The 12,187-nt window shown below is 44.2% G+C and overlaps 1 pseudogene; it reads right to left on the reverse strand.

Moving 5' to 3' along the window:
• Window positions 1–6,386: 6,386 nt before the first annotated feature.
• Window positions 6,387–7,289, reverse strand: LOC114623590 (annotated as a pseudogene).
• Between the last annotated feature and the right edge of the window lie 4,898 nt (window positions 7,290–12,187).

The raw sequence follows: 12,187 nt of genomic DNA on the forward strand, positions 1-12,187 counted from the left end.
TACCTGGGGAAATGGGAGGGACAAACTAGGTACGAATATGACCAATATACATGGTTTGGATGTGTGAAACTTAAGAATATAAACTGTAGGGCTGGAGAGATGGCTCAGTGGTTAAGAGCACTGACTGCACTTCCAGAGGTCCTGAGTTCAAATCCCAGCAACCACATGGTGGCTCACAATCATCTGTAATGAGATCTGATGCCCTCTTCTGGTGTGTCTGAAGACAGCTACAGTGTATTCATATATAATAAATAAATAAATCTTTTAAAAAAAAAAAGAATATAAACTGTAAACGCAAGCTAGGCCAGAGGAGATAGTCAAGTACCCAGTCTTTAACCTTCACTTACAAAGCTGGCTTAGTTATGAACAATATGCTGCCCTGGTACAATTCAGGAACAAAGAGGGCTGGGGATATAGCTTGGAAGGTAGAGTGCTTGCCTAGCATAAAACCTTGGGTTTATCCCAGCATCATACAGACTTGAACTTAGAATCCCAGTACTTGGAAGGCAAGAGAATTGAGTTAGGACAGCCTTAAATTAACATGGTGAGTTAAAGGACGACTGAGGTCCTGTGTCAAAAGTCAGCGTTCCTTGTCTGGTCAGTAGATTCCCATGTCTTATGTTTGATTAGTACCTTTAGAATTCCCAGCTACTTAAATTAGAGAAGTAAATGGCAGTTGGGGCTGGAGATGACTCCTCTCTTTTGAGGAGGTTGCTGCTTTTGCCAAAAGTCCTGAATCCAAGACATCCAATGTCCTCTTCTGGCCTCCTTGGGCATCTACACTCAATGTGCGCACAAATAAAAATATTTTTTTTCTATCTGAGTTGTTATAACATTGGGCATTCTGAATAATCGGCATGATTATCCTTCAACTTACTTTCAGATGACTGGGTTCTTAATAAGACTGCTGTACAGCACACATGCTCCTTACCTCTCGTATTCGGTCCTCTGCTTTCCAAGGTAGCAGGAAATCCAGGATAAGAGTAGGATAAGACTAGTAGCTTCATGATTGGGCACTCGCCTAGCATCTGCAAGCCTTGGATTTCATCCCCAGCACCACCAAAATGTTCTTGGGCGTCCATGAGATCAAGGTAAAGTGAGATGCAGTGTACAGTCCCATTCCTAGCAGCCTACCAACCATGAGCAGTGCACACAAAACACCAACGTGCTGCCATCTTTGCCTTTACCCTTAGGAATAAACATTGTCAATGTAGCAATTTCCTGCTTCCATTGCCCTAGGCCTGTGTCTCAATCATTTTTTATAAGTGGGAGATTTAGCTCAGGAGGTAGATTGCTTGTCTACCATGCATGAATCCTGGATTTGGTCCCAGCACCGCATAAACAACTTGGTGATGCACAGGGATAAACCTAGTACTTTGGGTGGGGTGAAGACAGGATCAGAAATTTAAGGTCATCCTCAGCTACATAGGGAATTTGAGACCAGTCTGGGTTGTATGAGACCTTGTCTTGGAAGAAAAAAAAACTGAAATCTTCTAATAGTGACTGTATATCTTCTAGTAACTGCTGGTCAAAATTACAGAGATAAACATTTCTGTAGTAAGTGGAGATGGGACTCACATGTTTTTGCTACTTTAGGACAGAAATATCAGAACAACTGTCCTGCCAAAATTAAGCTAGCTTAATCAAGGAGAATGTACAATTCTGTCTTATGATTCAGCCTTAGAAGAGCCCTAGTATGGACACTGGTGAGAAGAGAAATAGATTGGCTATTCTAGTTCCAGAAGCCCTGGGGAATGGCAGGTCCAAGCTACCAAATTTTAGTAGGGGAGACAAGCCAGAAAGGAAAAAAGGGTCACCTGAGCCTAGGCCTTCTGAGGCAGCCTGGGCAGTATAACAAGATACACCTCCCTCTTCTCAAAGGAATGAAAAGGTATTGGAATAGCTTAGCAGGTGTAAGGTGCTTGCTGTGTAGCCTGCCACCTAAGCTTAAAACCTCAACTCTGAAAGTATAAAGAGGGAATGAAGATAATATGCGTGTGTAACTCTTTTAAAGATAAAGATAAATGGTAGGTTGAGTGTGCCTATAATTCCGGCACTAATTTTTATAAAGGTAGTTTCGAAGGGGCAGCCTGACTTACTGAGGGAGACCCTGTGTCAAAACAAATCAGTTAGGTGCCAGTCCAGGTGTGACAGGAAAAGACCTTAATCCCAACACTCAGGCCAGCCTGGTCTACACAGTTCTAGGCCAACCAAGGCTTCAAAGTGAGACTCATCTCAAAAAGTCAAACTAGGTACCACTCATCCAAAAACACTCCGAGACAATGAGCAAGATGAAGGCAAATGCACAATTTTAAACCGTAACAGGCACACTACATAAAACCTAAAGTAGTCCCACAGGCTGGAGAGAGAGCTCAATGGTAAGAATGCACAGCTCTTGGGGAAGACATGGGATTGATTGGCAGCTCCCGCATGGGGCTCATTACCATCTAATGGTAACTCTAACTCGAGTTCCAGGACATCTGACTCTGCTTCTCCATGGACTAGCCACACACAGGGTGCATAGACACAAAGGTAAGGAAAGCACTTGCACATATACGTAAAAATACTTAAAAGGTTTCCCCTCTCATTCCAAGGCATCTGTGTTTCAATTTAAAAATAGGCAAACTGCAGATCTTCACCTCTCCCTCCTCCAAATCCAATGTCATCCCTAGTTCTAGAGCAGACTGTAACAGGACTACAGACCCCTAGCACAGCTGATTCCATAGTGGAAGTACCATTCAGGACATGAAACTCAGTATGTAGACACCACCACCTGTCAGATATAAAGGCCTGATCCGTCAAAGTCCATCGTTCTGGGAAAGTTTCTAAATGTACTAACCTTGCTTTTGCTGTTCTTGTTAACTGAAGGATGTCAACCCAGGACATGATTTTGGTGCTTAGAAGCTCACCCTAAGAAAGGCTTGGTGCTAGATTGGTATCCCAAACACCAGTTCAGTTATAGGCCAGCCAATAAAGACTATCTATTGGCTTAAACCCATGTCTAAATAGTCTCTGGTAAATACCCTATAATGTTTCTGGAGACCCCAGTGAGATCCCAGAGACCAGTCCCTGAGACAGATCTTCTTGGAGCAGGGAAGTGTGTGGTGGTCAGGAGACTCCTACAGGGTATGCAACCTGAGATATTCCAGGTCCCTAGGGCTCCTCCCTTCAATCAATGCTTCAGAGGAGTCTGACACATCTACCTTAAAAGTTAACAAGCTAGAAAGTCGCCTGGTCTGTGACCTCAGGATGTAAGTCTGGTTAAGGCGCCTTCTGTTTAAGACACATAGGAGAGGTCAGACGCAGCCACTGATCCAGTGTCTGGATTCATGTGAGATGTCACTAGATTGCCCCTGTCTCGGGTATATGAATATGGGTGACCACCCCTGACTATCTTTATGATGGGCCTATGTATTTCTGTCATTTGTTTCCCTGTATTGACCAGTGGCTTTCTCTATTGTGAGATCCCATCCCCTGGCTTAAGACCTGTGCCTCCTGTTGGAGCACCAACCAATTCCTTTTGACTCTGATAAGTCACCCCCCAAGAGCCCCCTCCCAAAAAACCCCTTTGCCTGGCCCACTCCTGGGCTTAACTTGCTTGACTCCTGTTCAATCAGGCCCAAGCCAGACTGTGCAGAGGCAGAAAGGAACACGGGCCTCTCATCCAAGGCCGTTTGACATCTGACATACATATGGGAAGAGTGAAATAGTCCCTTAAGATGCACATTCCCTCAACTCCCCCACCTGTGTTAAGCAACCCCCCAAAAGAGAGAAAGTTGCCCCAGGCCATACCTGGGAAGAAAATAAGTTTTATTCCTTTCATGATTTATGCCTTCTTTTCCACCAAAGATCCATTAAAAAAAAAAAGCACACACACACACACCATTCTCTGAAGAAATAGAGGGGGAGGGGCTGCCTTAGGCCTGGGCAAGAGGATAGAGATGCTGGACGATGTGGCCTGGACAGGACAGTTCTTTCTCCTATTAACCCTGACCAAGCGGACTTTCAAATATTTTTCACTAGGTTCTTTTTAGAAGGCTTAGACACAGCTGTTAAAAAGATTTCTTTTATCACCCAGGTGGCCCCAGATATTAGGAAAAAGTTATAAAAGAAAATTTTAGGTAGGTCCCAGTTGCTGAAGTAGCTCAAGAGGTGTTTAACAACAAAGAACTGATTGCCACAAGACCTTTCTCATAAATTGAAAGCCCGTCACCTTCTCTGATGATGAGATGCAGTTAGATTTACCAGCAAAATTTTGGTCTTACCTTCTGTCAGAAGAAAACCTCCAAGCTGAAAGCTCTGCCTTCAATCAAAAGAAACAGCCATAGTGGGGAACCAAAGCTCCTGCTTCGATACCCGAGCCCGCAGAGGTACGGACGGGATGAGCTGTAGATGGGAAGTTTTTGGGTGCTCTAGCTTTGGATTTGAGGAGTCTGTGGAATCTTAGGAGCTTTTCATGAGGTTAAGGATGTGGAGGAAAGCATAGGTTAGAAATACAGCCTTCCTAGGCTATCTGGCTTCTCCTACAAATGGCTGTCCTCCACTGCCGTTCTGATGACCTGGCTACCCGACAAAGGGCCCTAAGACCAGTGGAGCCTATTGATATTCTGATGGTATACCATGATGCGGTACTGCCCCAAACTCCATGGTAAAGAAGAAATGGACAGTTCAAACCCACAGGTTGATGAGAACACCAGAGGGAAAGGTCACTCTCCCAGAAACAGCTGGCAGAACTCTGGTAACTGACCTTGGCCAGGCTACTCATCTGGGGTCCACAAAATTTTAGTCAGACCAACATATGTTATACCTAGGCTGGAAATCCTAGCACAGATGTCTCAGCCAGATGCCAGGTTTTTGCTCAAATGAATCCAACACAGAACCCTTACCCTGGAAGGGGTCCAAATGTGAGACCAACATCAACTTCACCAAGTTCTGGCCTGCTGAGGGACAATGCCTTTTCCTGGTGTGGAGAAGTGTTCCTCACTCCTGAAACGACTCAAATAGTAACTAAAAAGCTCCGAAGATCAAAAACTGATCTCCTAACTTGGTCTCCCATAGCATTGGGGTCCATATGGCCTGTCGACCATAGCCAAAACCTCTCAACTAAACAGCTAAAGCTTTAGACATAGACTGGAAACTTCACTGTAAAAATAGACCTCAGAACTCTGAACAAGTAAAAAATAAATAAACAGGACACTAAAAGAAACTAACAAAAATCTCATTAGAGTCCAGCAAAGGGTAGATAGGCTTTCCTCTTTTGCTTTGCTTTGGCTCCACTGCATCCAACAGAGGGGTATTTACCACTGGCCTCCTGTGAGATTATTTTTGCAAGACCTTCTCCACTGCTTCGCAGGCTCAGAGGCCAGCTGTTGGTAGACTTCTCTAACACGCCATTCTCAAGCCGCTACAGCCCTCCAGCTCTCCGTTCGGGTTATTTATCAGACTATCTGAGAGACCCAGCCGACCTCCAAGTCCACCACCAGTTCCTCCTTGTTTGAGTCTGGTGATACCGTCTGGGTCAACCGGGTAGCCAAAGGGACACTGGGATCAGCTTAGATCACAATGGGATGATTCTCTCCACTCCTATGGCTGTGAAGGTACTGGCATTATACCATGAATCCACCACACCCAGGTCAGAAAGCAAACTATAGTCCTCAGTCAAGTGGACTTTCCTAGCTTATGAACCCATTAAAGTTAAGGCCCCAGGTCCTTCCACTCCCTGCCCTTCCATATCCTCCAAGTTTTATGGTTACAATGAATGCAGGATCATGGACCGACACCCCCCTCCCTCAGGTCTGGACCTGGGAACTGAGGAAGACAGATACAGGGGTGGTGAGAGCCAATGTGACTGCAGACCAGCAGCCTACACCCATCTTGACCTCTGTTTATTGATAAGTGTTTAGTTTTATTGGAGTTTATTTTTGGAGTTAAAATTACAGAGTTTATACATGCCCTGTGGCTGGGCCTCCTTTTTGAGTTCATTCCTAGCCAGAAATGGGCCAGGATTGCTGGTTTTGTATGCTTAGACCTCTAGCTCCCGGACTACATAGGCTAAGCAGACTGTTAGCCCATTGACTGACAAACTTATTGTGACTCAAATGAGTCCCAGGGGCAGCCCAAATTAACATTAGAGGACTTGTGGGACAGGAACTTGTCAAATATTCAAAACCTTTAACCTAGGCACATCCCCTTATCTTGGTGCCTGCCATTTTGCCTTGTGGGTGATTGATTCATCTGGACAACAGCAATATTACTGGATCTCTGAGACTACTTGGTGGGTGTGTGCCAATGGTTTGACTAAATGTGTTGCTTCTGCTGATGCTTTATATAATATGGACTCTGGTCTTTTTTTATTTTTTATTTTTTATTTTTTTTAACAGACTTAATTCATTTATTTTTCTTTTATAAAAACCCTTATGTGATAGCCACAGCTGGAGCCTGAGTCCTCTGAACAGAGACTCTGGTGTGGGTCTTCACAAGATGGTCAGTGAATTCCTGATAAGGAGACTTGGTGAACACAGTCTCTTTCCAGAGGTCGGGGGTCAGGTAGCTGTAGATCTTGGAGATGGCATCGAAGGTGGCCTTGGCAAAGTTGCCCAGGGTGGCAGTGCAGCCCCAGGTTGAAGTGTAGCAGTCGTCTATGCTGGCCATCATCAGGAGCTTCTTGGGCACAGGAGCAGAGATAATGCCAGTGCCTCTGGGGGCAGGGATGAGACACACCAGCACAGAGCCACAGCGGCCTATCACCTTACACGGAACAGTGTGGGGCTTGCCAATCTTGTTCCCCCAGTAGCCTCTCCGCACAGGGACAATGGAGAGCTTGGCCAAAATGATGGCCCCTCGGATGGCAGTGGCAACTTCCTTGGAGCACTTGACACCAAGACCAACGTGACCATTGTAATCCCCAATAGTGACAAAAGCCTTGAACCTGGTCCGCTGGCCAGCCCGAGTCTGCTTCTACACTGGCATAATCTTCAGAACCTCATCCTTTAGGGATGCACCCGGGAAAAAAAATCAATGATCTCAGACTCCTTAATGGGCAGGGAGAACAAGTCGATCTCCTCCAAGGACTTGATCTTCATGTCCTTAACCAGGCGGCCCAGTTTGGTGACGGGGATCCACTCCTTGTCTTCAGCTTTTCCTCCACGAGCCCCGCGGCCTCGACCACGGCCATGGCCTCGACCACGACCGCGGCCCTTAAGACCGCTGCCGAATCCTCCACGGAAGCCACCGCGGCCTCCTAATCCTGGCCCCCCCCCCCCCCGTGTCCTCCCGATGTCATCCGCCATTTCGTGTTTTCCCGAAGAAGAGACTCTGGTCTTTAAAAGAAAAAAGAAAAAAAAAAAAAAAAAAAAAAAAAAAAGGAGCTCTCTTGGTCCTCAGCGGACTCTGGGTCAGAGCAGGCATGCCTGGCTCAACAGGACTTTAAGGAACTAAGCAGACAGGTTGCCCAGGACCTGGAATATTAAAAGTTTCCATTTCTCAATTAAAACAAAAGTTAGATTCCTTTACGAAAATGATGTCACAAAATCAGAGAGGCTTAAACTTAATTCTCATGAGATGAAGAAAGTATGCCTAGATAGATTTGGAATAACCTGTTGTTTCTATGCTAATTGATCAGGAGAAATTTAAAAACATCATGCCATGGTTGAAAACTCAAAAAGAGAAAGAGGCAAAGGCATCAATCAGATAATTGGTACCAGTTTCTGTTCCCTGGCTAACTGCTCTGCTATCAGCACTGGCTGGGTCCTTAATTCTCATTCTGATTGTATTAATAGCGGGATACTTCATCTTAAATTATAAAATCAATTATGTATTAGTTCAATAAAATTAATGTCCTTGGGACCAACTACACCTCTTTAGAGCAGGATGAGTCCATGATTTGACTCATTCACTAAAACCAGTGGGGAATATAACAGGGTCCCAGACCTTAGTAGGCTCTGAAACCTTAGCACAACTGACTCCATGATGGAAGTACCATTCATGCTGTAAATCTCAGCATGTAGACAGCACCACAAGAAAAAACGAAAAAATAAATTAATCCACTAAAATCCAGAGTTCTGGGAATGTCTCGAAATGTATCAACCTTGTTTTTTGGCTTCTGTAGTTTTGCCTCTGGCTAACTGTTCTTGTTAAATAAAGTATGTCAACTCAAAACATGTTTTTTTTGTGCTTAGAAACTCACCCTGAGAAAGGCTCAGGGTACACTGGGATCCTGAACACCCAGTGCAGTAGCCAGCCCACTAATCAAGAGTGTCTATTGCTAAAGTCCATATCCGAGGCGTCTTCTCTGGTTGATATCCCACAATACAGACCACCTCCTGCAGCCACGCCTCCCCTCCTGCGGCCACGCCCCCTCCTGAGACCACGCCCCTCTTGTGGCCACGCCCCCTCCTACAGTCACCCCTCTCCTTCCCCCATCCCCAGTGGATCACACAGATCTTCCCTTTCCCTTTCTTCCTCCCAATTATTGCTTTATCCCATTGCAAGCTTTCTCTGAACCCCTCTAGCCAAGCGTGCCAGAGAAGTAGGCCAGTGAAGTGGGTAGGCAAGCTTTAGATCTTGCTTCCTCCTCTTCTCCACATTCAGTCTCCCAGTCTCATCCCCAATTCTGTAATAGACTACCTATTGTGGCCTCTCCTCATGCTCTGGCTCCATTCTCAGGGCACTAAGCAGATCCTGGTGAACACCCTGCTCTCCTCCTGCCTGTAGACCCCTTACTCTGCCTCTGCCCATCCCCTTTCCCAAGTGTCAGCTCCCAATACTGAAACACATTTTACCTGGAACCCCCAGCGCCTACACCTATCAGGACTCCAGAAGGATTTCCTACCAGGCAACACACAGCCACTATATTCTCCTGAGAACCAGAGAGAGCAACAGAAACTAAGGAACAGCACATGGACCCAACAAACACCAGGCCAGATATCAACACCTAAAATTGCAATCGTCCCACACCCAGATGCCTGGAGGCCAGCATAAAATACAATCTATTTACACTAGAACTCAGCAACCCTACTACAGTAGGTTCTGAGGAAAGTATAGCTAAAACACAAAACAAAAGCCTTGAAGTAGCCTTTATGAAAATGATGGAGGTCCTCTTTAATGAGGAAACAAAGAAATCCCTTGAAGAATCTATGGAAACACAAACAGTGGAAGGAACTGAATAAAACTGTTCAAGCCCTGAAAGTGGAAAAAGAATCAATAAAGAAAATCCAAACTAAGGGAAATCTGCAAGTGAAAACTTTAGGGACTAGAATAGAGATGCCTATCAAGGTACAGGAAGCATACAGAACACCAACTAGATTAAAACAGAAAAGAAAGCCCCTTGGCACATAATAATCAAAACACTGCATATACAGAAAAAAAAAAAAGAATACTCAAGGCTGCAAGGGGAAAAGGTGGATCTATTTTATTAACATCTGGCTTCTCAATGAAGACTCTAAAAGCCAGAGGGTCTGGACAGATGTTCTACAGACTGTAAGAGATCACAGATGCCAGCCCAGACTACTATACACAGCAAAACTTGGAATCACAATAGATGGTGAAAAAAATAGATGGTTTTATCACTCTGTGATAAAACCAAATTTAAGCAGCATCTAATTACAAATCCAGCCCCTACAGAAGGTGCTGGAAGGAAAACTCCAACCAACCCTATCCTCCTTAAAAAACCCACAAGGAATAATCACAGACCACCAAATTGGAGCTGGGGGACACCACCACAACAAAATAATGTGAATCAACACCTCCCATTGATAATTCTCAACATCAGTGGTCTCGATTCCCCAAGAACAAGAACAGGTACAAAAAGAGGCTCCATCCTTCCGAAGCCAAGACACACACCTTAACATCAAGGGCAGACAGCACCTCAGAATAAAAGGATGGAAAATTTATCCCAAGCGAATGGACCTAAGAAGCAAGCCAGTGTAGACATTTTAATATCTAACAAAATAGACTTTAAGCCACAGCTAATCAGAAGAGATGGGGAAGGACTTATCAAAGCAAAGACTTACCAAGGACATTTTAATTCTTAATCTCTATGCTCTAAATACAAGGTCATCCAAGTTCATAAAAGAAACAGTAGTACAACTTAAATCATACCTTGGCCCTCACACACTGATAGTGGGAGATTTCAGTCACCAATAGACAGGTCATCCAGACAAAAATGGAACAGAGAAATGCTGTTGCTAACAGATGTTATAAACCAAATGAATCTAAAAGGTATCTACAGAACATTCCAGCAAACACAAAATAATATACCTTCTCCTCAGCAGATCACAGAATTTCCTTTAAAATTGACCGCATATTTGGACACAAAGCCAGTTTCAACAGACATAAGATAATTGAAATAACACCCTGCATCCTATCTGACCACCACAGATTAAAGCTGGATATCATCAACAACAGAAACAACAGAAAGCTTACGAACCCATGGGAACTGAACAACTCACTACTGGGTGAAAAATAAGTCAAGAGAAAGAAATTAAGGACTTTCTAGAATTAAATTATAATAAAATCAAACATACCCAATCTTATGGGACACAATGAACAACATAGAACAACAACAACAAACCCCAGAGATCTTGTACCAGTAATTTAACGGTACACTAGAAAGCTCTAGAACAAACAGAAGAAATCACACCCAAGGGAGTACATGACAAGAAGTCTAAGCAGGGCTGAATCCAGGTTAGTGTTTTGTGCGATTCCTGAATGGAGCATGTGTCTCTGTTTCTTGTGCCTTTTCTTGGGCTCTTTTCCTTATGTTTGTTTTTGTTTGTTTTGTCTAATTCTGGTGTGTTAGATTTTGTTTTATCTTATTATATTTTATTTTATTAACTCTTACATGCTTGTTTTCTAATGAGAGGGAGAAAGTGGGTTGATCTGGATGGCAGGGAGGCTGGGAAGAACTGGGAGGAGCAGAGGGAGATGTAATAGTGATTGGGATATATTATGTGAGAAAAAAAATCTGTTTTCAATAAGAGAAAAACATAACTATTTACCCCGAACCCTAGTCCAGTTAGTGTTGACTGTATGTGAATGGATGGGGGGGGGGTCATACACAGGCATGAACAATTTACCTGTGGCTACATCCCCCGCCTCCCTCAGCAGCCGTCAATCAGTTGCCGGTAGCTCCTCAGTCAGAGGCAGAGCCTTGGATTAGCATTTCTTAACCCATGTTAAATTCTGACTAGCTAGCTCCATGTCGTGCAGCCCTTCTGCAGAAGCCAAAGCTGGTAAGCATCTGCTATGCCGTGCCTGGAAGACAGGACTTGACAGCTCTCATCCCCAGCCCATGGCTCTTACATCTGCAGTGTTCTCTGAGCCTTGATGGGAGAGGTTCCGAGATGAGCTATCTGAGGTTGAGCGCTGGCAGTCACCTATTGTCACAAGGGATTGGTGTGATACACCTTATGTCTTTTTATGCTCACAAATTAAAAATATCTATATTTTATTTTAAAGTGTTTCTTTTAAATTCTACAACTAATGATAAAGATCTGAATAAACTAATGTGAAAGGAGAAAAAATGAGAACAGAGATCATTTCTAAATGCCCAGGTTAATGAAAAAAACTAATTCATAAAGTTTCCACCAGGGGGCGCTATTATACACTACCAAGTGTCAAAAACATGCGTCCACAGGTCAGGATTGAAGTGGTTTTAAAAATCTAAGTGGAATGCTACATTGTGGGATGCACCTGTAATACTGGCATTTGGGAGCCAGAGGCAGGAGGATCACAGGTTTGAAGCCAGTTTGGACTACATGGTGTGACCTGATGCCCCCATAAAAAAGCCACACCTATGTTAAAGTTGTTGTTTGTTGGTTGGTTGCTCTTGGTTGTGGTTTGTTAAGGAGTCATGCACAAAGAAGAAGCAACAAGAAGAAACTAGATATCCTGACAGTGAAGATCAAACTCGCCCCATGGACTCCCCTAATCAGCAGAAGTAGTCTAATGATAACGTCGCCCCCTTTCTGACCCCTGATTTTATTCAGGGATCTCTTTCCTCTCTATCCTTTCTTATCTCTTGTCTAGTGCTCGGGGCACAAAAGGGAAGGAAAAGGGTTGAGAAGAGTAGAAGAGAGAAGAACCCACAAAGCAGCCAAAAGACCAGTTACACACACACACACACACACACAGAGAGAGAGAGAGAGAGAGAGAGAGAGAGAGAGAGAGAGAGAGAGAGAGAGAGAGA

The sequence above is a fragment of the Grammomys surdaster genome, unplaced genomic scaffold, assembly GCF_004785775.1.
Source record: "Grammomys surdaster isolate TR1022 unplaced genomic scaffold, NIH_TR_1.0 199, whole genome shotgun sequence".
NCBI lineage: Eukaryota > Metazoa > Chordata > Mammalia > Rodentia > Muridae > Grammomys > Grammomys surdaster.